Source organism: Rhinopithecus roxellana, chromosome 9, assembly GCF_007565055.1.
Source record: "Rhinopithecus roxellana isolate Shanxi Qingling chromosome 9, ASM756505v1, whole genome shotgun sequence".
Lineage (NCBI taxonomy): Eukaryota > Metazoa > Chordata > Mammalia > Primates > Cercopithecidae > Rhinopithecus > Rhinopithecus roxellana.
This window is the reverse complement of record NC_044557.1, coordinates 16,393,785-16,421,750: the sequence shown is the minus strand read 5'-3', so window position 1 is coordinate 16,421,750 and position 27,966 is coordinate 16,393,785. Positions and strand designations below refer to the sequence as shown.

At 40.2% G+C, this 27,966-nt stretch overlaps 1 protein-coding gene and 1 pseudogene across 5 annotated transcripts in view; one reads left to right on the top strand and one right to left on the bottom strand.

The window, feature by feature from the left end:
* SPIDR (scaffold protein involved in DNA repair) overlaps nucleotides 1-27,966 on the top strand; it is a 471,127-nt gene that overhangs the window by 233,453 nt on the left and 209,708 nt on the right. The gene's annotated exons all lie outside the window — the stretch shown is intronic.
* LOC104665282 lies at nucleotides 13,317-14,405 on the bottom strand (annotated as a pseudogene).

Here is a 27,966-nt window from a genome sequence, read left to right as displayed (position 1 = left end):
CTTTTCTGATTGTTACATTCCATTTAGGTTTCGTATTATATGAGAGAGATCTGGGAAAAGAGGGATATAATTGGACATTTGTATGTATAACGGTAAGTGAAAAACTGAGAATTGTAATGCAGCTCTAGGTTCCAAGATTGATGGTTGACCAGACGCGTTGGCTCATGCCTGTAATCCCAGCACTTTGGGAGGCCAAGGTGGGCAGACCACTTGAGGCCAGGAGTTCAAGACCAGCCTGGCCAACATGGAGAAACTCCATCTCTACTATAAAAAGATAGAAAAATTAGTAAGGCATGGTGCCACATGCCTGTAATCCCAGCTACTCTGGAGTCTGAGGCAGGAGAATCGCCTGAACCTGGGAGGCTCCATCAGGGCGCACCTGTTTTGCTTACCACTGTATTTCTGGCCTCCTCAGTGTTTGTTTTCAATGTGTATTTAATGACTATGGCCAGAATGAATACAAAGAAACAAAAAGAACTTGGAGGTAGGAAAACAGTTGTGGGAGACCAGCCCATGTAAGTGACCAATATTATTGACAAAGTTGACTCTACATAATTGAGTTTTAAAAAAGACTAGAAAGGACTACTTGAAGTTGTTGAAGAGGAACTCTCTGGAGGTAGTAGAGTTCTTAGTCTCTGCTCTTTGTTCTTAAAATATTCAGCTACGTTTTAGGTAAGATAGTAATCTGCCTTCAATTGCAAATAGATGATAATATCACTTTTAATGTAGACCAAAGCCAATATTTTTCATATGTTGTTCTACTCAGAGTAAATAACAAATATTTTGGCATGTTTCTTCATGTCTTAGCATCTGTCAGTTTTCATGTGAGGACTCAGTTTACAGGTTATGTACAGCACATGTTAAGCATGGTCAGCAGGTATTTGTACCTGAAGTACCTACTTCCCTTCTGTTGCTGATATTGTCATGAGCAGTTCCACCCTCAGTGTTTACCTCTGCTTTGAAATCTTCTCTCAAACTCTTATTCATTTCAATTTTTTGTACCCTTTGGGACTCCTCAAACTCGTATACATCTTTCATTTCTGGCCTAATCCCAGCACTTTGGGAGGCTGAGCCGAGCATGGTGGCATGTGCCTATAGTCCCAGCTACTCAGGAGGCTGAGGTGGGAGGATCACTTGAGCCTGGGAGCTGGAGGTTTCAGTGAGCTGAGATGTGCCACTGCATTCCAGCCTGGGCCACAGAGCGAGACCCTGTCTCAAAAAAAAAAAAAAGTCTCATGACTTTGTCTTCTAGATGAGACCATCTCTAGCTGGTGCCTTTGCTTACATTCTCATGTGCAAGGCCAGCAGACACGGATGGAGCAGATGTTCTCTGAGGCTGTAGGTGCCAGGACACAGATCTTTTCCTCATTCTACCACCTAGTGAAGGGGAGAAATGACGAGTGAGGCAACTACAGGTGAAAAGTGTTTGGAGAGTGGTTTCTATAGGGCTCCAATCTATGCACTGAGCCCAGGCATAGACTTGGGAGATGCTTCCTGAAAAATGAAGAGAAATTGGCAAGATATGAGGAAGGAGGGCGCAGCTCCTGATTCCTCTGACCTTTGTATTGTGGGTTTGATGCCCCCTCCCCAGCTGAGTCCTCGTGGGCAGCTGTGTTTTGTTTTGTTTTGTTTTTTTGAGACGGAGTCTCACACTGTCGCCCAGGCTGGAGTGCAGTGGCGTGATCTCGGCAGCTGTGTTTTTAAGAAGGGTTTCTGCTCCTTTCCTTACTCAATCCTGACCTGTGAAATTCCCACTTGCTGGCTGCCCCCTCCCCAAGGAAAGGCCCCTCCGCCCTCCACAGTGGATGGTGCACAGAGTCAGGGGACAGGTCTGGGCTTCCCTATTCTTGCTGACCCATCTATAGAGACCCTGCTGTTTCCCATTCAGGGAGTCATAGCTACTTGGCTTGTGTGTGTGTGTGTGTCTTTTATTTTACGCTTGGGGTTGTCTTTTTAAAACTTTATTTTATTCTTGTATCTTGGGATAATTACTTATTTTAAAGTAAGCCTTGTTTGTTTTTGTCTGTTAAAAATCTTTACAGGCTATGTCATCCAGCTTATATCAACTTTTTTATTTCCTGCCAGTCAACAAGAGTTAGTAGAAAATGGCAGCCCAAGAGGTAAGATATGCAGTCTGTCCACACCCCAAACAGGGCAGGCTAAATGCCTCTCTTGGTTCTAATAAGCCCTGAAGAGATACTGACCAAATTATTTCCCTCTGCTGCCCCTTTGAGGTGACTGTCGTCCCAAAAGTAGTTAGTGTAGAGGAATGGATGGTCCATTTAGGATAGGTAGTTGCACAGATTATCTCTGAGGGAGGTGACTAAGAAACTGAACTCCGAAGACAAGACAAAGGAATTGATGAACAGTGTCATTGTCTTAACTCTGGGATAGGGATTCTGTGAAGGTTAGTGTATGCTCTTTTTTCTAGGAAGAGGATCCCTTTATATTTGATTGTCACAGGGATCTGTGGCCCAGAGTAAAATCAGCAGTCCCAGCTGTATAGACTTTGAGGTTCATTATGGTTGTGATCTGAAAACCTTGGTCACCTCTGTGGTATGTGTCACTGGATTCTAGCTACTTCAATCAAGTGACTCCTGTGCATTCTTAGAAGCGAGTATGAGAGAGGATGGGGTGGAGTTCAAGTTTTACTAGAGAAGGCTCTCAAATTTTGATACCCAACTTGAAACCTGGAAAATTATCAAGTACAGCTTCATGTTAAAAAAAAAAAAAGTCGATGCGTCTTTATCAAGTTAGCAAACTATTTCTGTGATTGTCTATTTCCAGAGTAATTTGATTGAATGGGTTTTCAGATTTCCATAGCTGGGGTTGTAGGAGTATTCTCCACAAGGGAATATAGACCGAGTGCTTGACACATGACCTGACCCAAAGAAGTCTCTTAATAAAGTGTGGAATGAGTGAAGGGAAGGAAGTTGCAGTTGTAGTTTTCTTCACCAAAGTCAGGAACCCAATAGAAGGAATCATAGCAATGAAAATAGTAACTTTTGATGAGCGCTCCCTTGTCTTTTAAGGGCTTTATACATATCAACACTTTGAGGACAGATCTCACTGCTCTTTGGAGCTGTTTATACTGTCAGACTTCATATTGATTGAATTTATGGGATTTATAAATCACAATTTAGTCTCTGATTTGATCATTTGAAACGAAAGGGCTTAGGATACTAGATTTCACAAGGCTTTTGTGAGGATCAAATGAGATTGTATATCTGAAAGTCTTTCACAAACTGAAGTACAAGTGTTTCTAGTAAGTGGCATGTCACTTTGTATGGCTTTTACTATGGCTATTAGGATGTGAGATTGAGACCTTCCTCCTCCCCTCTTGAAAGCAAGGGAGACTTCGCATTTCTAAGGATTTCTTTCACTCTCACTCAGCTTGCCCTGCTAGTTCTTAGGAGTGAAGTGAGATACTTCTTATTTTTCAATCCATCTATGACAAATTTATGCATCTTTTAGTAGGGTGTTCATTTTAATGATTTATTTATGTTTTTACCCCGGGGAAGGGGAAGTGGTATGGGACTACAGGTGACTGTTGTAATGTTCTCCATTGATAAGACAGGGCCACCCCAGTGAATCTTTTGAGTTGTAACCAACTCTTATTTCAGTGACAGTATTTTTGTCAAGTTACTGTTTGGAAACTTATCTTGGTATCTTGTATGTGTATTGCATAGACCAAGGATCTGATTGAAATAACATGGCAACAATACTGCCACCAAGAACATGCATTTTAACCACAGCACCCTTCTGTTGCATAGTGCACATGTCCAGGAATTGAGCTGGCTTTTACTAAATGAATATTTTGTTCACTTGTATCCAGATCATTTGGGACTGTGGGCGCTTTGGGAATTTTACCTCAGTCTTTCTCTCCCTGTCCTCTGAGATGGTACAAGTATCATCTAAAAGGATGTATAAAACAGGTATATGAGAGCTGCTTTACCCCCTCCCACCCAAAAAAATGATATAATTAACATAGTATACAATTCTTCATTTTAAAATGATATATATACTCACAGAGTTGTGCAACCATCACCATGGTAAATCTGAGAACATTTTCATTACCCCAGTAGAAACCCTGTGTCCATTAGCTATTACTTTTCGTTCCAGCTTAGCTATTTTTTTATTTTTGTCACATGTCCTTTTGGTATCATATTTAAGGAGCCATTGCCTGGTCCAAGGTTTCAAATATTTGCTCTGATTTTTTCTTTCAAGACTTTTATAGTTTTAGCTGATACTTTTAGATCTGTAATCTATTTTGAGTTAATTTTTGTGTATGATGTAAAAAGGGGTTCAAAATCATGCTTTTGCCTGTGAATATCTAGTTCTAGCACCATTTTTGAAAAGATTACTTTCTTCTTACTGAATTTTTTTGGCACTCTTGTTGAAAATCAATTCACTGTAAGTTCAAGGATCAATTCTTTCCCATTGATTTATATTTCTGTCCTTGTGCCACTATTGATTTTAGGTCTATGTACCATCCTGTCAAGTATTTTTTGATACTATGGTAAATGAAATTTTTGTTTTTAATTTCATTTTCATATCATCTGATCATATAGAAATACAGTTTAAATTTTTTAAGATAAATACAATTGATTTTTGTATATTGATCTTGTATCCTATAAGCTTGTTAAACTCATTTATTACTCATAATAGTTTTTTAAAGATTCTTTATTATATACAAGATTATGTCATCTTCTAATAGAGAGTTTTACTTCTTGCTTTTCAATCAGGATGCCTTTATTCTTCCCCCCCCTTCCCTCATTTCCCTGACTGGAACCTCTAGTACAATGTTGAATAGAAGTGTCAGAGCAAACATCTTTGTCCTTTCCTGGATCTTGGGGGGAAAGTGTTCAGGGAAAGCATTCACCATTAAGTCTGATGTTAGTTGTAGGGCTTTTGTGGATGCTGTTTGTCAGATTGAGGAAGTTGTCTTGTGTTTCTGAAGTTCTTGAGTGTTTTCCTCATGAAAATGTATTAAATTTTGTCAAATGCTTTTTCTGTGTCTATTTAGATGATTCTGTGACTTTTGTTCCTTAGTGAGATGATTCTATTATGTTAATTGAGTTTCAAGTGGTAAAGCAACCTAGCATTCCTGGTATAAATCTCATTTAGTTGTGGTATATAATCCCTTTTATGTGTTGCTGGATTTGGTTTGCTCACATTTTGTCAGAGTTTTTGCATATGTATTCGTAAGAGATACGGGTCTGTAATTTTCTTGTGATGTCTTTTATTTTAGTATGAGAGTAATACCTCATAGAAGGAGTTCCCTACTCTTTTTTTTTTTTTTTTTTTGAGTTTGTAAAAGATTGTTATTAATTTCTCTTTAAACATTTGGTAGAATTCATCACTGAAGCTATCTGGGCCTAATTCTGTTTGTTTGTCAGAAGTTTTAAGTTACTGACTGAATTTCTTTATTCGTAATAGATTTATTCAGATTTTTAATTTCTACCTGTCAGTTTTGGGAGTTTGTGCCTTTCTAGAAGTTTGTCCATTTTACTTCCATTTTCTGATTTGTTGGCGTACGGTTGCTTAGTTTATTTCCTTTTAGTGTGCTATAGAATCCCTTTGCTTTCTGTAAGCTTGGTAGTGCTTCCCCTCTTTCCATTCTGATTTTCACAATTTGAGCCTTCTCTCATTTTTTCTTGGTCAGCCTGGCTAACAGTTTGTTAATTTTGTTGGTATTTTCAAGCAACCATCTTTTGGTTTCATTGGTTTCCTTTATTGTTTTCTATTCTTTATTTCATGTATTTCTGCCTAATCTTTGTCATTGTCTTCCTCTGTGTGCTTTAGGTTTTGTTTTCTTATTTTTCTGGTGTCTTAAGATGGAAGTTTTGGTTGATTTGAGGTCTGTCTTTTTTAATATAGGCATTCACAACTATAAATACTCTTCTAAGCACTGCTTCAGCTTGATGTCATAAGTTGTGCTTTGTTGTATTTTCCTTTTTGTTAATCTCAAAGTATTTTCTAATGTCCCTGTGATTTCTTCATTGGCCCATTGGTTATTTAGGGGTGTGCCATTTAAGTTCCACATCTTTGTGAATTTTCCAAATTTCATAGTGCTATTGATTTCAAATTTCATTTCACTGTGGTCAAATAAGATACCTTGTATGACTTCAGTCATTTTGAATTTACTGAGCATGGTCTGTTGGGGAGAATGTCTGTGTGCACTTATAAAGAGTAAACTTTTTACAACTTTTCATTTAGCATAACCATAGCTTTTAATTTTGCTTGATTTTTTTGGTAAGGCTTGATGGAAGTATTAGTTCTACAAGAGTAAAGAGTTTAGTTTAAATTGACATTGCATGTAAATATAGTGTTTTATAGGGGTTGGAGTATCTGTCTACAGTCCATCTGGTCTTTAGACAGCTGTTGTCAGGCATCACTCTAAAGATAGGCTAGCAAGGAAACTACCTAAGGCAGAGTCTTCATGTGGAGAGCCTGTTCATTATATTAGTTTAACAAAGGGAATTGTGGCAGTTACATACAGTGCTTCGTTGCTGAAAGAAGGCATGTATTTGCACAGCAGAGTGATTTAGAGGTACCCAAAGAGGAGCGAATAAGCAAGGTGAGCACTGCTTTCTTTTCTGAATTGACTATGACATCAATACAAACAGAATGTCAAGAATTAACTATAGCTTTCAATGTTGAAACAAAGAAAAAGACCAATGTGTGTTTTCTTATAAGACTAGAGGACGGATGATGCCTTTCCCTCTCTCTCTTTCTCTCCCTTGTTTTGGCAGTGATAGGCCAAAGGGAAGTACATTGTTGGCCGGTTGATCTGAAAGTTCCTTTGCATCATTCTGGTAGTGAGCAACAAAGACACTCATTGGCAAACGTTCCATCTTGAATAACTGGGTCAGCAGTTTCTTTATCAAAGCAACCCAGGTTAAATATGCTCTTCTATGATCTAACACACTGTAATATTCAAATCACCATTTTTAAAAGCAACCCAGAACATTATTGAAAAATAGCTTTTTTGTTTTAAAATAAAGCAGTAATACAAAACAATGGTTAAGTTATGGGTTACAATGAATACTTTCAGTGTTTGTAACATATCCAGATAGTCTCTAGGAAGATTGTCTATATTCTGACTATAAAAATAGGACCAAGTTTTTTTTTGACTGTTACTGCTGGTATATCCTAGATACTCTGTGCTATTCTGGGCTTTTCCTTTGCTGCCTAAGGGAGAGAACGTCACATCTATCAGGTCAAGACTTGTACGTTTGCCATGCCAACTTAGACCTAACATGTTTGCATTTATGTTCAACCAGTCCATAGTATATGATATACTCCATTGTCTTTGCCATAAAAGAAAGGCATAATGTTAAGAATATGTTTTATATCTATATTGAGTAATTGCCGTGCCTTTACCTAGCTGGTTCATTTGGATCCCAAATTCAGTGTTTCTTCATTTAGCTTTTCGATGACGTACTGAATAAACAGTGTCGCGATATGTACCTATTTTGCTCATTTAAGAAAATATTTGTAATCGCTACCACTGGGTTTTTCATTACCATCTAGAAGCAAACACCTCTATTTTCCTTCAGTTAACTTTCAGTATCAGAAATTCTAACTGTTTAGTGAAGGAAACCGTAAAAACCACTTATGTGGATCAGTGAGCATTTATTGCTATCTGCCCTGGAGGAGTTCAATACATGCCTGTTGACTGATGGAAAGTTGCTTTCGTAATACTAAGCAGAGAAAATATGAAGAGTACATAACACATTACTTGATGCATGATTCTTGGCTGTGCTACACTGGCATGTAACTAAGGACAGAAGTTCATGCAAAATCTATGACTGTCAGACTTTTAGAATATAGACTGGTTTCATCCAAATGATGGATGTTTGTTTGCACTAGTGTTGGCTCAGAAAGTTACTTAGAGCTTTGGGGTTGCCTCTGAAATATAGTTCCACCCTAGGTTCTCTCTCTCTCTCTCCTGTCAAGCAGACTTGAATCCCCGGAATAGCTCTAGAACAACTTTGGGTTCATTAAAACATTTGAACTACTTGTGGACAATTGAGCACCATGATGTTCAGAAACAGAGACCATCAAATGATATGGCAGCATTTCAAATGCACTGATCTGTGGTCATCTAGTGACAAAACTAGCAGTGCCACCCAGGCTTCCCCACTATGGATGTTAGTGTTCACTCTCTCAGAACCTTTACCTTTTGTGAATTTTTTTCCATCACTTCTCAACCATATGTATACTTAGCCTATATCTTATGCATAATTTCAGTCTGTGTAATTCTATTATTTTTTAATATTGCCTTCCTGGCACATTGAATGTATCTTCTGACTCATCATTTTCTCAATCTTAAACTACAAAATGGAAAATTATGCCTTCTGTAGATGTTTCTGTACTTTCTCAAACCATTTCTGCATATATGTAGTACCTCCTTTGTTTCTTATAGTAATGCTACAAGAGTTGAGAGCTCAGTTACAGATGACAGAATGTAGGTGAGGCTTTCTAAGCAGAACATGTTTGGCTGCTGCCCACCCACCTGGAAGTAACACAGGGAGGAGGGAAGCTACTAGATAGTTCAGCACACCTGCTGCTATTACAGCTGCATATTTGGCTGTTCTGTATCAACCCCCTTAAATTTCCAAACAACAGCAGCAACAATTTATTTACACCATCATACAGCTCTCCCCTATAGAAATAATGAGGGTCTTGCTCTACCTGGAGGGCAGTCCCAAAATCTCCTTTGTTTCTGCAGTCAGCTCCACCAGTGCAGGTTCTCGGGGTGATCTTTCTTTTTTTCTCTAATTTAGGCAGTGTTCTGTCTTAGAATTCTGGGATCCTATAACCTATGGAATGAATTGCAAGGCTAATATCACCAATACACCCTATCTAAAACTGGGGAAATGGAGGAAGAAAATGAGTTAACATGCGTAAACATATACTTGCCACACCGAGAAAGGAAGAAGTATGCATAATTATTAGACTTCTCATTTCTACAAGTGGTTACTACCCATTTCATGGTCTGCATGCCCTAAAATATCCAAATGTATCACCTAGTGGGTTGAAGGACTTATGCAGTGTTACTGGCAGACAGTGAAGACAAAACCAAACCCGAGTAGGTATATATTCTAGTGAGGATAAAATGGTATCCTGTCGTGATTGAGTGTAATTAACCAGATATTATGTATCAGGCGGTCCTTCAGACCGATTGTTGTTCCTGGCAAGTTGACACTCTACTGTGTTGGGAAATAGCTGAGCTCTGTGCAGGGAGGCTGCCCATGTTGTACTTTTACCACTGTGGTCACTTTGCTGATGAGCCCACTGAACCACCTCTGGGCTACTGTGGAGAGAGTGAGACAAGCATTCGTAGCGTGATTTTTCCTGTCCACCTGGTTTCTGAGAGCCTCCTCTCCAGTAAGCATTCAGATGGACACCGTATTCTGTCTTACTCCTGGTTCAGGAAATCCACCCATATGCCTCTTCCCAGCCACCTGCTGCCAGCTCCTCAGTCTTCTTGCTCCTTCGTCTGTGCTGGTCAATGTAAGTTCTGATTCTTTGTGAGTAGAGACTTGCACTGCAAGCTGTCTTTAGCTTGGGTCAGATGGTCCATGGTATGTGCCCCTAAAGCATGTTCCCAATGGTTTAGCTTAGTAGTTGCTGCTGCCTATGAATCAGTGTGATCATGCCATCTCTTCTGGGCAGACGGGACCCAAGACATGCCATGGGAAGCTCTGCTCCTCTGTCAGGGCCTTCTGTGAAGGAAGCTGCAAAGCTGTAACAGCCGACTTCAGCTGCTCATATTGTGTTGCTCCATCTGGATACCAGCTCCTCGGACAGCTGGTCATGCAGACTTTCCCATGAGCCCTGGTGGGGGCTGAGGGAAGGATGGCAGGATACAAGGATGGCTGAGGAAGGATGGCAGAATACAAGAATCAGTAATATAAGCTTCCTGTTGACGGAACTTAGCTTCAGATGCTATTCACACCTAAATATGCTATATATATGATTTTTACCTGAGGACACAGTATCCTTGACATATCCTTCTCTGTAGCCTCAACACCCAGTTCGTGTGGGTTCCATAGCCATGGTTGCACAGTGAACTAATGTGAAATGTCCCCTGTTCATTCTCCACTAGGAGCCAGTATTAAGTCAATCTGTGTGTATCAAAAGGAAAATAGTTACTTGCAATAGAGTGCTGCGTGACCCCAAAACCTTGGGACTTTCCACTATTCTGTTTTGACTTCGAGTATTCCAGTTCATTGGCCACAGGGGCAAGGGCAAAGTTCCTTGCCTTCTTCCATCCTAAACCATATAGAGGACTTTTTCTTGTCCCACTCAATACTGGAAGCTTTATGGGTTACTCAGTAAATGAATCGAGGTAGTACTCAAAAGGCTACCCTGGGAGCCAGCTGAATTTTTGGAGTATGTGTTCTCTGCCCTCCTGCAAATACTTGCCTTACCAGGCTATCCTCAGGTATTGTTACTTCTCACTAACAAATCCTATCAGCGTAATGCTATCATGTCTTGTGGGCTGGTAAAATGATTGAGGTTCCTATAGACTGAGTTATGGCACAGAACCAGAATTGACATAGTGCTAAGGCAAGATGGTGAAAGCAAGTAGCTTTCTGTTTTCCTGCTATTGGGATACGAAAACACGCACACACCACTTTTGTCATATCAGTAGCTGCACACCAGATAAGGGAATGCATTGATTTGATCTACCGGGTTTGATCAACTGGAGTTTCTCCTTGATAGAGTTTGTTATAATCAACTGTCATTCTCAAAAGACCTGTGTGTCTTCTGCACAGGCCTGCACACAAAAAAAGAGATGTGGTAGGAATCACCACCCTGAACCTTTCAAGTCTCTGACAGTGGCATTAATTTTTGCGATTCCTCTAAAAGATGCCATATTGCTTTCGGTTGCTATTGTGGCAGGGAAGAGAAGTTCAGAAGCTTTTCTTGAGCCCGTCGAATTCTAACAATGCTCACTGCATAGGTCAAGACACAACTGTGGAAATTCTCCCTGTGTGTGAGTGTAGATCCCATCTGTAAACCCAGATTCTTTTCAGGTAATAATACCACAGCCTCCATTTGTGTCTGACTCCCACGCAGCTTCCACCCCACCATCAGGACACAGAGGTGTTGAGTCCTCGGGGACAGTGTCCAATAAGTGCTGAGAAGTCCAGTTATTTCTTTTTCTCTTCAAAAGCAGCTGCATATCCTTTGGGAATGGGTAGACGAAAGACTTGTTACATGATTACCATATTATGGAAGTGTTCTTCCTTAAAGGACCAACTACTCCTGCAGTGAGAGGCTGTCAGACATGAGAAGAGCGGCTATTGAGGATGTCGATCAAACCAGCGACTGTTGAGGATGTCCCTCCAGGCCTCTGTCACCTGCCTACAGATCAGATCAGAGTGTCTGAGGCTTTCTCACTATTCTGACCCGACAAACCCTCGCATTAATTGTACACTCCCAAATACCTGGCTAGCTTACACACACTTTGGCCCTTCGGCTTGTTATGTTAGCCAGACCCTCTTGGCTCTGGACACTTAGCTCTGCTGCCTCAGCCATTCCTGTTCTTGTAGAAATCCAGAAGCCCTTGAGGCACCATCTACAATGCAGGCCGAAATTCCTGTCTGTGGCCTCCTGAGAGTGTAGTTACAAGGTGGGTAAGCAGGAGACATGGTAGATCCCCCTAAGTCTATATTTCTACATCTGTATTTTATCAAGACATTCCTGGCATCTAGTTATTCTGGTTTCTATTCCAGGGGGCTGTTATACTATGCAGGAGGTAGAAGTTTCAAGGTACTTGGTTTTAGGGCCCAGGAGAGTACCGCTTATAGACTGGCATTTTGGCAACTATGATGAACTCCCAGATTTATACCTTGGATATCTTTCTCTGGTAACACATTACAACATCTAACAGACAAAAAAACAAGTCAAATAACTTTTCAGCCTACTTTCACGTTTATTTTCTTACTTCCTCTTTAGATAACTGTATGGTATTCATAAAACTAGATTCTTACAGATGAGGAAAGAAATTCAGAAAAGGTAATTAACTTTTCTGGGGCAGAACTAGGTCTACAACATACATCTCTTGACTTCTTGTTCTCTTTTGTTACAACACAAATACTGTAGTGGCATGTGGATGTGTGCATGCATATAATATGGTGCACTCACACATACGTGACACACACCACACATCACATACCACTTATGCACATATCACACACACACATGACACACACTTAACACACATCTATACACCACACATACTGCCTATCCAGAAACTACGATTTGTGTCATGTCAAATGTTGATGCTTCTAAAAACAGCATATATTATTAAGAACCTCAAATACAGCAATTTCTTTTGTTTGGATGAAGGTAAAATCTGCATTTCGATTTCAGCTATAATCATTACTTGCAATGTGGGGGTTTTTTCTAAAAATTCTCACCTCAGAAGTTGCCCAAAACCCAACTGATAAAGGAATCTTCAGTCTCATTATTAATCAAAGAAATTTAAAGTATCTTGGCAAAATGTCTATGTCAACTCTATGTGTAATTATGTGTGCACACACAAATGCTGACAGAGTTACAGTGGGTATGCGGAAATGTGTAATTGTCTTACTGAGTACAGTTCTTTTGGAAATCAGCATAGCAATATGTAGCAAATGATGAAAGAAATTGCATACTTAATCTAGATGTCCATGCCTGCAAGTTTATTCCAAGGAAATTGTTTAGCATAAAAAAGTTATGTGCATAAAGCATTTTTTTGCAATAGAACTCTTCTCTCCCTCCCAAAAATCATTTTAGTTTTAGAGTTTCATAAAGTGTGAAAGATCATAATATATTAAATAGAGTGGGGAAATATTCAGTATAGTATTTGCAAAAAAAAAAAAAAAATGTTGTGTATAATGTAGTTGCACATATAGTTACCAGATATACTTGTTGAATTGTTGATAGAGTCTAGGAAGTTACAAATGAAAAATTGTATAAGAATTATGTGTATGTTTGGAAATTTTTGCAGTAATTATAGTCTTCAGTTTCTATGTCTATATATTTCTTTTTAGTGAAAATATATCCACTACGTTTTTGGTTGTTTTTATTTTATTTTTTTCTTTAAAGTCCATTGATTGTCACAAAAACCCAGGAAATGCAACTAAGGAGAAAACAAATGTTCAACCAAGACTTAAGAACCCAAGCTATGGAGAAGACGTCACACTGGACTACTGGTGTGCATAAGGGGGCAGGAGGGACGATCCCCATGGAGCATGGCCACTGGTCGTGGGAAACAGAGGAGAGAGGCCAGGCAGCTGGCTGGGCAGTTAGGTTCACCGCTGCATGATGGCAGCATTGAGCAGGTTGCCTTCCTTCAGGGTCCAGCTCTCGTCAACCAGCTCTTTGTTTGGGAAGGTAGTCATGAGGATAAAGCTGGTGGCAGCCATGGCTGGCCAGGCATCCGCAATAAAGAGTTGGATGTTGCTGATCTGTGGCTGTAGTTAAATTTCTGCACCAGCCTCTCACCATCTGCAAGCCGAATTTGGATGTTTGTGGTAGTCTCTGATTTGACGATTAAGATGGAAGAGTTGGCTTTGTCTTCATTTTCTGCCGGTTGGACTGGAGAGATGGTACTCAACCCCTGGGGGTCAGTGCTGCTCGGTTTCTGACCCTCACCAGTGAAGGCTCCTTTGGACTTCATAAAGTCTTCATCCCGATGGTCCTCCATATCCAAGTTCGCCTGTCCACTGTGAGCTAGCCTCCACAGCTCTGCTGGCACCTCTCCTCTGTGGATAGACTCCAGAAACTGGGCATTGGATGGGTCTCGGTAGCTTCTGAGTTCTCCATTATCCAGGCTGAATCCACTCTTGTAGAGTTTCAGTACTACATGAACATCTTGGTGGGAATGCTGTCTCTTTTATCCTGCCACTTAAGCAGACTCTTCCTCTGGTGCTGCCCCAAGGCCATACCCACCTCCTGCAAATGGTCTTGGTGTACTGGTCTCTCGGAAACTCCCTCCACAGCTACAGCTCCATGCTCTTTGGCACCTTTAAAGAGATCATCCACCAGCTCACTGGGACTTTTCTTCCTGGGAGGGCCGACAATCTGCTGTCTACCTCTCTCTGAGGCCCAGTATAAAACCTCTGGCCTTCCTCTCCTCTTCCTCATCCTCATCTTGGTCATGAATGAGGTCTCTGAAGGATGTCACTCTGTTATTACTGGGGGCTGTGCCTCTGGACACTGAACTGGGGGTTGCCTTTGAAATGGTTATGATGTCTTCGTCCCCTCTGTCCTCATAAAAGCTCGCTAGCACAATCTGCAAGTCCCAGGTTAGCCGACTTGAGGAAGAAGCAGGCCTGGTCCTCCTCAGTGCCCGTCACCACCACGAACTCCCTCAGCTCCTCCTATTGCTCCACTGCCATCTTCGTCCCATGCGCCTCCCTGCGTCCACTACTTTCTTAGCGTTTCTAAAGCATCCTTGAATGGGACTTTTGTCTTTCTCCTGAGAGGGAGCTTAGTGACTGGGTTGTTGAGGATGGTTTAATAGAGGGGGATGTGCTACCTTAAACCCAGACTCTTGTGTTGTTCATCTCACCCTGTCCACACACTGCTGCCTATAGTGATTGGTCTGCTGAGGATTATTGTTAATCACTTTTTACTTGTTTTTCTCCTCCCCCAAACCCAAAGTGTTTTTGGAGATAAAAAGTAAATATGAAGATAAACAGTAAATATGGCTTATAAAGCCAGCTCTGTTCCCTCTCTCTCTCTCTGTTTTGGGGGGAAGACATTGTGCATTTTTAAAGCATAACATGAAGGAGGTTTTAGTATAATATGATTTAGTGCAGGCCCCAGCTGCTATCTCTCCCAGTGGTTTTGCTGGAGGCTGGAGCTTCCCGACAGCCCTGACCACGGAGAGGTGGAATGTGGCGCTGACGTCACGGCCGCTCCTGGGAATGTTTTGCATTCTTCTTCCTGGCAGTGGTCAGGTGGCTTCCAGCAAGAATGAAGGACAACAGCTTCCAAAGAAGAAAAAAAGAGAGGAGGAAAAGGATAGTTTATAATCAAAGTATTGTGGAGGAGGCGCTTTTATTCTAAGCCAAAATTGAAATTAGAACCAGATGTCTTGCATTCCGATGCTGCACGAATGTTAAATAAATTTATTAACGAGTGTAATAGCTAAGCTATTTGGCTTTTTACTTAAGTCTTGAAACTCTGTAAGAATTATGGGAAAACGACTTCTTGTAGTTGACATTTTAACTATGAACGCAGCTTTCTGAGTGTAAAAGCAAGGACCCTGATGAAATAACCCTCTAGTTAATCTACAGGCTGTTTTAAGATCTGTTAATATTCTGAAAGATCACTTCTGAAACATAAAATCTCTGGAATCTATTAACATAGCTTGTTCTGTTCAAACAAATTTAAGCCAATCATTGAGAGAGTTAAACTCCAATTTTAGCGTCTGCTGCAGAATGTCTTTTCTCAAAATATTTACACTTCCAATGTTATTTCTGTACATTACTGCTCAAACCATATATTCAAAACAAAACAGATTCTTAACAAACAGGTTTTGCCCAAGTCTTACAACTCTGCAACAATATATGCAATAGAAAAATGGACAGTAATTGAGTTAAATTTAAAGTTTGTCTTTTTCTTGTCTTCCAGCCACTAAAATACCTCTGTTCGAAATCAGTATACTGGTTTAGCTAATTACAATCTATATGTCTGTATTTTAAAATAAAATATTATACTTTTTAAAAAAAAAAAAAAACTTGATGTCTTTCAGTAGATTTGCACTCATTCTGATGTAACAGCAGTTACATTAACAACAGTTCTCCAGTTTAGGTGAAATCTGTTTGAATACTTCCTGTTATACATTGAAATGGAAAGTTGGCTTCCTCTTGTAGGTCATGTTGCTGGTGAGGAATTTCCAGAAATGTGGAGAAGTGCTGACTCATAGTATACAGTGGACTGATCCAGCAACAGTAGGACTTGAGGGGGTTTTTTGAGCTATTGGCTGAGGCAAGCAAAATATGTGGCTGTAATGTTTCATTTTATTTTTAGATATAAGGGTGAGGGTGGAGGAGAGACTGTTGCTTGGCATGGGATCTATGTTAATAACTTTAAAATGGCTACAAGTTCTAGGGTTAGATGTGTGTCTAAATGTGTGTTTTCCTACCGTCTATTATTAGAATTTGAAAAACAGGTTGTTTTTGCTATAGTCACCCTACTGTTGTTCTCTCTGCCTCTTGCCCACAGGTGAACCATGTGCCTTCTTGGGCTGTGGTTGGTGACTCACCATGGGCTCTATAATGTGAAAGTAACAGTGCTTGCATTCAGGAGAGTTCTGCAGAAAAAAGGTCCATGGCATTGCACCTTTTGTGTCTGTGATTAAAAGTCCCTGAATCTAATAATAACAATTTAAGTATTAGCTGACAGGAGTGCAGAGGGAAACTAGGATTTGTTGCCTTTAATATGCCTGCTTTTGTCCTGTATATTTTACGTTCATTAAATTGTCTGACTCTGAAGTTACTGATTGAGTTTTTTTTCATTCATTTGGTATAGAAATGACTGCTAGATTGGATTTGGAACAGGGATTTCTAAAACAAAAACTCACCACCTAAACTCATCCCCGGGCTCATAAAGTTAATATATCCCAAATGCACTTATCTATCAATTCTACAAGCATGCACTCACTGCTCTGTGTTGGCGCTGACGACATGGAGAAGAGGAAGGTGTGCTCCTTGTTACCTGTTTGAGGGGAGGGAGGCACTGGGAGGCCACTGCAGAGGATGTGTCTACAGAAATATGTATAGTGTTGCTTTTCAGTTACTATGGTAGAAATCTAAGGAAACAGTGAGGCATAAAAGAGGGGTATACTCAAATCTGTGCTAAAATCTGTGGAAGTGGTTTTTTGGATGTGATTCTGAGGCTGTCACAGTTACTGATTGAAAGTAATTTGAATAGGCAATGTTAGGAGAGACATAAAAAATAGAAACCAGAATATGATGAGGGAGATAAGGGAAATATAAGTATGTAGGTGACTGATATTCAGACATCTGAAAAGTAAAAACAAATAAACAATATACTACAGATTATATTTGTATATGCTTTGAGGCCAACACCCAAAACAGCACACATGGTTTCACAAGCACCTCTGACTGCTTTCAAAGGCTGTAAAAGGCCATGCTTTTCAAAGACATTCTACCCTTATGTTTCTGGGTTTATATTTTTCATCATTCCTGAAGAATTTGATTGGCTATTTGTTAATCATGAGGATTCACAAAACCATAGAAATTATTTTAAACACGATTTCCTGTTTTCTTTAAAGTTCAACAAAAGGAAGACCACATGTCCTCCTTTTGAACAGAAGTCCCAGTGCAGGGTAGGGGATGGAAATAGAGGGCTGGGCCACACTGTGCTGTGGAGGCTTAACCTGCACATCTGACCCCCACTAGCCTTCAACTGATTCTAGTGTGCTTTCTGACAATAGCCCATTACTTAAATTTTCTATCTGCCAGTTTCTTCAGCTAAAAGATCTTCTGCTAAAGAAACCAGTGACCTATTTTGGTGCTTATGAGGAATTACTAACAGAATTAAGCTCATAGTTCAAAATATGAAGGATTGTTCTCTGCTTTTTTAAGTGCATGTTCTCCGAACACTTAGCAGAGAAGAACCTTGTCAACATCTACCTAATATTCTGTCTGAGAATCAACTGAATACTGTTATGTTGTTGTCCTTAGCTTTGATGTCCTCTGGTATAGAAAAGACTAAAAATGATGAAGGCGGGGTATAATTAGAGCCTGCCACGGTTCCCAGGGATCCTTGGGAAGTGTCCCAATCCCCTTGGGAGGCTAATCTACAAATCTTAGGACTGGAATAGTGACATATATGGGTCTATAATAGCACTTACAGGACTTTATTATATTTTGTCTCATTCCCAATACTGTACGAAATTCTAGGTCTAAATTGTCTGAACTGTTTTCTATGCAGATCTCATAAGCATAATACATTTGTTGACTGAGTAAATGAAATTGCTCTTCTCTGAGGCAGAAATACATTTCCTCTGTAAGCTTTTTTGTGTATACACATACAGTCCATGAAATGCCTTCTTTTTCTTTTTAAGACGGAGTCTCGCTCTGTCGCACAGGCTGGAGTGCAGTGGTGCGATCTCCGCTCACTGCAACCTCCACTCCCGGGTTCAAGAGATTCTCCTGCCTCAGACTCCTGAGTAGCTGGGACTACAGGCGCGCACCACCATTATCAGCTAATTTTGTGTATTTTTAGTAGAGACAGGGTTTCACCATATTAGCCAGGATGGTCTTGATCTCCTGACCTCGTGATTTGCCCACATCGGCCTCCCAGAGTGCTGGGATTACAGGCGTGAGCCACTGTGCCCAGCCAATGTCTGTTTTTTAAGAGACAAAGTCTTCCTTTGTTTCCCAGGCTGGTCTTGAACTTCTGGGCTCAAGTAGTTAGTTCTTTGGCTCGGCCTCCCAAAGTGCTGGGATTGCAGGCATGAACCATCATACCCAGCCTCATGAAATGCTTTTTAGAAAAACTGTGGTAAAATATGCATAACATAAAAATTACCATTTTAACCACTCTTAGATGTATTTTCAGTGGTATTAACTACAATCATAATGTGGCGCAACCAACACCGCTTTTCATTTCCAGAACTTTTTCATCATCCCCAACATGAACTCTGGTACCCATTAAACACTAACTCCTTCTTCTCCCCACAAGTCCCTAGTAACCTCTATTCTGCTTTCTACCTGTATGAAGTTGCCTATTCTAGGTAACTCTTAAGTGGAATCATGCAATATTTATTATTTTGTGTCTGGCTTATTTTAGTTAGCATAATGTTCTCAAAGTTCATCCACATTGTGTGTCAGAATTTCCTTCCTTTTTTAAGGCTGAATAATATTTCATTGTATGTATATGCCATATTTTTTTTATCCATTCATCTGTTCGTCCTGTGAAATATTTGTTTTCACCTCTTGACTACTGTGTGAATAATGCTTCTGTGAACATAAATATACAAGTATCTGTTTAGTTTCTGCTCTCAATTTTTTTTCGGCTATAGATCTAGGAGTGGAATTGATGGATTTTATGGTTTGACTTCTTAAGGAACTGCCATATTGTTTTCCACAGAGGTTGCATCATTTTATATTCCTACCATCAATGCATGGGAGTTTCGGTTTCTCCACGTTCTCACCAACACTTGTTATTTTCTTTTTTTGATAATTGCCATTCTAATGGGTGTGAAGTGGTATTTAATTGTGGTTTCGATTTGCATTTCGCTGATGACTTGTCACCCAGGCTGGAGTGCAGTGGCACAATCTTGGCTTACTGTAACCTCTGCCTCCCAGGTTCAAGCAATTCTCCTGCCTCAGCCTCCCAAGTAGATGGGATTACAGGCACCTGCCACCATGCCCAGCTAATTTTTTGTGTTTTTAATAGAGACAGAATTTCACCAAGTTGGCCATGCTAGTCTTGAACTTCTGACCTCAAGTGATCAACTTGTCTAGGCCTCCCAAAGTGCTGGGATGACAGGTGTGAGCCACTGTGCCTGGCAGATACACCTTTAAATTATGAAATACCTCCACTTAAAAAAATAATTATTACTATTACTTGCAAAATAGAAGCCTGCGGCCGAGTGCTGTGGCTCAAGCCTGTAATCCCAGCACTTTGGGAGGCCGAGACGGGCAGATCACAAGGTCAGGAGATCGAGACCATCCTGGCTAACACAGTGAAACCCCGTCTCTACTAAAAAATACAAAAAGCTAGCCATGTGAGGTGTCGGACGCCTGTGGTCCCAGCTACTCGGGAGGCTGAGGCAGGAAAGTGGCGTAAACCCGGGAGGCGGAGCTTGCAGTGAGCCGAGATCTGGCCACTGCACTCCAGCCTGGGTGACAGAGTGAGACTCCGTCTCAAACAAAAAAAAAAAAAAATAGAAGTCTGCTACTAAGATACAGAGAGCTCCTCATCAATCCTTTATACTCTAATACCAGCCCTCCCCGTGCCCACAGACACTGGTTGCTTGATATGAGGTGCATATCCATGACCACAGATGTCCCTGAGGCTGCTTATCCCTGAGGGCTCAGAAAAGAGTGGGCTCTTCCCTCATTAGCTGGTCTGTCTACACAATATTCTGTTGATGTATTTGTATCAAATTCATTAAGTATCCAAAATGATTATGTTCACCTATCCTGATTGTAGTTTTCTCAGAAAACATACTTTTAACCTAAAGCTATCAATAATATGTAGGCATTAAATAATTTGAAAAGAAGTTTATGAAATTATTCACAGTGAGAACATCTTGTAATCATGAAATCAATGAAAAATTTGCTAATTTTCATGGTTTCATTATTCGTATTTAACTGTTTAATCCATCTGAAATTTATTTTGATGTATCATTTTTGAGGGTAGAGATTAATTCTAATTGTTTTTCAAACAATTTTATCAGCACTACTTTCTGAATAATTTTCCCTCACTGATTTGAAATGCTTCTCATATCGTATATTGTATTCCTATACATCGTAAGAGTTCTTGACTCTATATTCTATTTCATTGTGTTACAGCTTTTCTTTCTCATTCTAATCTCTTTCACTAAATTAATATACACTCTGTAGTTGGAGTTTTTACTTTAAATTCTAAGATTGTTAATACTTTTAAAAAATATTTTAAAGTAATTGTAGGCTATTCAGTGAGCATTCACAGACACTCTCCACGTGAAAAAGTGCATTGGTGGCAATTCATAGATACATTGGTCTGGCACAGCAGCCAGGCACTTTGTTAGTTCCAGTTTCACCTCATGCTAGACATGCAGGCATCCTAAAAGTTCAGGTGTATTCTTGTGATGTACTTATTATGATATTCAGGAACTTATTAATAGGAATTAAATTATAGAAACTGCTGCTCCATTTAGTTGGCTCCAACATTCTTGCAATGGTAACTATTTTGCCTTGGGCTTCACCTAATTATCTCTGTTAGAAGAGTAGAAATGTTTATAGCATTTCCTTTTTGAAGTATTTGAAACAATTATTTTTATTTGATTTATAATGCTTTTCTCTTTATTTGACCAAGAAATGTTATGGTGGTCCCATTATGTGTCTAGACGCTGTGCTGAAGGCATTGGGAAATAGGAGCACACTCACACCAGAGCATCACATCTGGTGACAGCCACTCGCTAGAACTGGGGTGATAGGGCATGTTGTTATATCACTGAAGTCTTATGCTACTTTTTTTTTTTTTTTTTGAAATGGGGTCTCGCTCTGTTGCCCAGACTGGAATGCAATGGCACGATCTCGGCTCACTGCAAGCTCCACCTCCCGAGTTCACGCCAGTCTCCTGCCTCAGCCTCCCAAGTAGCTGGAACTACAGGCGCCTGCCACCACGCCTGGCTAATTTTTGTATTTTTAGTAAACACAGGGTTTCACCGTGTTAGCCAGGATGGTCTCAGTCTCCTGACCTCGTGATCCACCCACCTTGGCCTCCCAAAGTGCTGGGATTACAGGCGTGAGCCATTGTGCCCAGCCTCAAGTCTTATGCTACTTTTAATGTCTTATGTTAGCAAAATGAAGAAATGTGAATAATTGGTGAAACCTTTGAAAGCCAAGCTCTAAGATTCCTGTAAAGAACTATAGGTTGGAAATAATTTAATAATGCCAAGTACATATGATCAAGAAAATGATAGAGTGGACAATTCTCTGACCTGGCTATGTGTGTTGTTGTTTTGTTGTTTTGGAGACAGAGTTTCGCTCTTGTTGCCCAGGCTGCAATGCAGTGGCTCGATCTCAGCTCACTATAACCTCTGCCTCCTGGGTTCAAGCAATTCTCCTGCATCAGCCTCCTGAGTAGCTGGGATTACAGGCGCATGCCATCATGCCTGGCTAATTTTTGTCTTTTTAGTAGAGGCAGGGTTTCATCGATGTTAGCCAGGCTGGTCTCAAACTCCTGACCTCAAGTGACACAACTACCTCGGTCTCCCAAAATGCAGGGATTACAGAAGTGAGCCACCGTGCCTGGCCACTATGTGTTCTTTTAAACCCCATAACAAAGTTTTTAAAAAAATGCTTTGTGATGGGTGCTGACGAGTTGATGGGTGCAGCACACCAACATGGCACAAATATACATATGTAACAAACCTGCACATTATGCACATGTACCCTAGAACTTAAAGTATAATAAAAAAATGAAAGAAAAAAATGCTTTGCTCGAGTGCAGTGGTTCATGCCTGTAATCCTAGCACTTTTGGGAGTCCAAAGTGTGGTGGGAAGATCACTTGAGACCAGGAGTTCAGAACTAGTCTGGGCAATATGGCGAGACCCTGTCTGTAGTAAAAAATTTATAATTAGCCAGGCATGGTGGCATAGGCCTGTAGTCCCTACTACTTAGGAGGCTGAGGTGGCAGGATTGTTTTAGTCCAGGAGGTCAAGGTTGCACTGAGCTGTGATGGCACCACTGCACTCTAGCCTAAGTAACAGAGCAAGACCCTGTCTCAAAAAAACAAACAAAAAAGATACTTTGATTATATGTGATAGCAAGTTTGCAAAATAAAAAAAGATTAATTTATAAATACATATGCTTGATTGGAGACATCTTTAAAAATTTTTAAACAAGGTATATGATCAAAGACAACTGAATTAGTCAATGAGCATAGAGTATGACAGATTTTAAAATTCTACCTCTCGTCATTATATTAAGCCCTTATAGCCAATTAGTATAGCACAAATTCATCCTGAATCCTATGGGAGGTTAGCTACCAAGAATCTTATAGCGTGAACTATAGATAATATAGTTATATTTGAATATGGAATATCTATTATTTGATTCCCACTTAGTTATCTTTAGTTTTTCTGAAAAATTATAAACAGGAATTTTAGTGACACACCTCTTGTAACACGGAGAGGCAAATATTTTATAAGCTCTGTACACATTCCTGTATTGATCAGCTGGCTCGTTAAATGATCCCCCAGCTTGTTAATGATCAGTTGAACATGTGTAAACCCCATGGATGGCAGGGACCTGTTCCATTCAGCTTTTTTCTTCCTTTTGAAACTGGTATATGTTGAGTGTCTGGTATGAACTGAACAAAACTTGAATTGTTTAATTTTATGCTTGTGTCAAGCAAGCTCCCAGAAGTCTGGCTAAAGAGTAGTTTGTTGATTTAAAAATCTAGCCTTCAGAATCTTTGTAGCATGAATATTTTTCTCTCTCAGCCTCAGAGCCAATTCCTACCCCTTTCAGTCTAATCTTTGGCAGCACAAGACCATGTGCTGAAAGTGGCATGAAAATTCTTAACTTACTCCTTTCAAAAAAGAAGCCAACTGTATTTAATGCTTTGTGTAGGCTATTTCTTTTCATCCTTAACACAAATGGAAGGGAGGCATTATTGTAAATATGCAGATGGGGAAACTGAAGTCATTGAGGTTAAATAACTTGCTGAATTCCCACCACCAGTGGATCACAAAGCTGTGTGACACTAGGCATGACTTCCCAAAAGAACCCCATCTTGTCATCCTATAATCTGCTGATGGCCCTGAGAAAATCTTAACAAACTGGATGAGGCTCAAAGACTTTTCCAGGGATATGACTCCAGAACTGTGACCTTCCCTTTGTGTGTTCAGCATGACCTCGTCCTGCTGCTTCATATGGCGTCGATGTAAGTATAGACATGGCCTTGCTCTGAAGAAAAGTAAAAAGGCTTCACTTCTTTAGAGGAAAATGCACGTGTACCATTTTGAGAATGAATGTTGGATCCAAGACGTCTGACAATAGAGAGGCTCCGAAGAATGGGGTGATATATCACAAAGATTGGACGGGATCCATGTATGCCTCTGAACCCTTCCTTGTTTCTATCGGGCTGTTCCAAGGGAAAATTTAGGTCAACTTCCTTCAGTTTTACTAGAGATTTAATTGGGCATGCTTTGGCTAGTCAACTAGTAATAACCATGTTTCACATTTCTTCCTTTCTTTACTGCTTTCTCCTTAAGAGCAAATAATTAATACCAGAAATTTCTGTCTTGGGTACTATGGGATGCGTGTGGCTATAAATGAAGAAATTACAGAGCCTACATGGAAGATAACAGAAACGATACCCAGTTTTTTTGTGTGATTCTTTTTTTTCTGTTTGTTTGTTTTTTTTTTTGAGACAGAGTCTTGCTCTGTCGCCCAGGCTGGAGTATAGTGGCACCATCTCGGCTCACTGCAACCTCCACCACCATGTTGGCCAAGCTGGTCCTGAACTCCTGACCTTGTGATCCGCCCACCTCAGCCTCCCAGAGTGCTGGGATTACAGGTGTGAGCCACCGTGCCCAGCCACTCTTTATTTTTTATTTTCCTCTACTCAAGACAGCTTTGAAGAGAGATCCGTCTTGCATTTGGAATTCTTCCATTTAGTTTTGAAATCTAATCAACAAGATTGGGGAGTATTTTGTGTTAATGAAGTATGTTCCTAGTTCTTAGAAATATATGAATGAGGCTGGGCACGATGGCTCATGCCTGTAATCCCAGCAGTTGGGGAGTCGGAGGCGGGCGGATCACTTGAGGTCAGGAGTTTGAGACCAGCCTGGCCAATATGGTGAAACCCCGTCTCTACTAAAAATACCAAAATTAGCCAGGCATGGTGGCGGGTGCCTGTAATCCCAGCTACTGGGGAGGCTGAGGCAGGAGAATCGCTTGAACCTGAGAGGCAGAGATTGCAGTGAGCTGAGATCGTGCCACTGTACTCCAGCCTGGCAGCTTGGGCGACAAGAGCGAGAGTCTGTCTCAAAACAAAAAGAAAAAAGAAGAAAAGAAATATATGAATGAGCAGGAGAAAAAGAACTGTGATACTGAAGGGGTCAGCCTCTCCTGCTGTGTTCCACTCTTAGCAATGGAGCGTGTGCTTTGACTCCAGGATTTCTGCAGCATCCACAATAAATACGTGACTGTATTTTGTATCTACCCACATGTGTTTTCCCTCACATGGTGTCTTTCCCTAAATCTGTGAAGAAAATAGCTGTTTTAAAGTTCATTTATTTTCTCCATTTGGTTGTCAGCAGCAGGAAAGGCTGCTGAAGGATCTGAGCCAGTGTGGGAATGGGAAGGGCCTGTGAGCTCTTAGGGAAAGAGGAAGTCTCTATGTCCTGGTTACTGGCGTGACCCCAGGACGAATGACTCTCCTACCCTCTCCTCCTGCCAAGGTTGCTTAGGGTTCAAATGTGTTCCTACCCAAAATCACACATTGTCACTGTGTGGGATGCACAATATTCCATTGCTTTGCTCTCTTAAAAAAGACAGTTAAAAGTAAGAAGTATTTGTTGCAATTTTTAAAAACATGGTTTTTAAACCTATTTTTATTATTAGTTTTTAATGCTAAAAGCATTTTATTTACCTAGGATTCTTGGTTTTGGATAGGTTTTATTTTTTCTTTAGGTGGTAGTACTCTGTTTCTGAGAAGGCTCTATATTATGCATTATTTGTGAAATCTCTAGTAACCTCATGATGTTTCTGTCACATTGTTTTAAAAGGAATAGTTTAGGTCTGAAATTCTCTTTTTTTGTTGTGTCTCTGCCAGGCTTTGGTATCAGGATGATGTTGGCCTCATAAAATGAGTTAGGGAGGATTCCCTCATTTTCTATTGATTGGAATAGTTTCAGAAGGAATGGTACCAGCTCCTCCTTGTACCTCTGGTAGAATTCAGCTGTGAATCCATCTTGTCCTGGACTTTTTTTGGTGGGTAGGCTATTAATTGTTGCCTCAATTTCAGAGCCTGCTATTGGTCTATTCAGGGATTCAACTTCTTCCTGGTTTAGTCCTGGGAGAGTGTAAGTGTCCAGGAAATTATCCATTTCTTCTAGATTTTCTACTTGATTTCCGTAGAGGTGTTTATAGTATTCTCTGATGGTAGTTTGTATTTCTGTGGGGTCGGTGGTGATATCCCCTTTATCATTTTTTATTGCGTCTATTTGATTCCTCTCTCTTTTCTTCTTTATTAGTCTTGCTAGCGGTCTGTCAATTTTGTTGATCCAGTTTCAGCTTTCTACTTATGGCTAGCCAATTTTCCCAGCACCATTTATTAAATAGGGAATCCTTTCCCCATTTCTTGTTTCCCTCAGGTTTGTCAAAGATCAGATGGCTGCAGATGTGTGGTATTATTTCTGAGGACTCTGTTCTGTTCCATTGGTCTATAGCTCTGTTTTGGTACCAGTACCATGCTGTTTTGGTTACTGTAGCCTTGTAGTATAGTTTGAAGTCAGGTAGCGTGACGCTTCCAGCTTTGTCCTTTTGACTTAGGATTGTCTTGGCAATGCGGGCTCTTTTTTGGTTCCATATGAACATTAAAGCAGTTTTTTCCAATTCTGTGAAGAAAGTCATTGGTAGCTTGATGGGGATGGCATTGAATCTATAAATTACCTTGGGCAGTATGGCCATTTTCACGATATTGATTCTTCCTATCCATGAGCATGATATGTTCTTCCATTTGTTTGTGTCCTCTTTGATTTCACTGAGCAGTGGTTTGTAGTTCTCCTTGAAGAGGTCCTTTACATCCCTTGTAAGTTGGATTCCTAGGTATTTTATTCTCTTAGAAGCAATTGTGAATGGAAGTTCATTCCTGATTTGGCTCTCTGCTTGTCTGTTACTGGTGTATAAGAATGCTTGTGATTTTTGCACATTAATTTTGTATCCTGAGACTTTGCTGAAGTTGCTTATCAGCTTAAGGAGATTTTGAGCTGAGACGATGGGGTTTTCTAAATATACAATCATGTCATCTGCAAACAGGGACAATTTGACTTCTTCTTTTCCTAACTGAATACCCTTGATTTCTTTTTCTTGCCTGATTGCCCTAGCCAGAACTTCCAAGACGATGTTGAATAGGAGTGGTGAGAGAGGGCATCCCTGTCTTGTACCAGTCTTCAAAGGGAATTTTTCCAGTTTTTGCCCATTCAGTATGATATTAGCTGTGGGTTTGTCATAAATAGCTCTTATTATTTTGAGGTTCGTTCCATCAATACCGAATTTATTGAGCGTTTTTAGCATGAAGGGCTGTTGAATTTTGTCAAAAACCTTTTCTGCATCTATTGAGATAATCATGTGGTTCTTGACTTTGGTTCTGTTTATATGCTGGATTATGTTTATTGATTTGCGAATGTTGAACCAGCCTTGCATCCCAGGGGTGAAGCCCACTTGATCATGGTGGATAAGCTTTTGGATGTGCTGCTGAATCCGGTTTGCCAGTATTTTATTGAGGATTTTTGCATCGATGTTCATCAGGGATTTCCTTACTCCTTATACGAAGATTAATTCAAGATGGATTAGAGACTTAAATGTTAGACCTAATACCATAAAAACCCTAGAAGAAAACCTAGGTAGTACCATTCAGGACATAAGCATGGGCAAGGACTTCATGTCTAAAACACCAAAAGCAACGGCAGCAAAAGCCAAAATTGACAAATGGGATCTAATTAAACTAAAGAGCTTCTGCACAGCAAAAGAAACTACCATCAGAGTGAACAGGCCACCTACAGAATGGGAGAAAATTTTTGCAATCTACTCATCTGACAAAGGGCTAATATCCAGAATCTACAAAGAACTCAAACAAATATACAAGAAAAAAGCAAACAACCCCATCAAAAAGTGGGCAAAGGATATGAACAGACATTTCTCAAAAGAAGACATTCATACAGCCAACAGACACATGAAAAAATGCTCATCACTCGCCATCAGAGAAATGCAAATCAAAACCACAATGAGATATCATCTCACATCAGTTAGAATGGCAATCATTAAAAAATCAGGAAACAACAGTTGTTGGAGAGGATGTGGAGAAATAGGAACACTTTTACACTGTTGGTGGGATTGTAAACTAGTTCACCCATTATGGAAAACAGTATGGCAATTCCTCAAGGATCTAGAACTAGATGTACCATATGACCCAGCCATCCCACTACTGGGTATATACCCAAAGGATTATAAATTATTCTACTACAAAGACACATG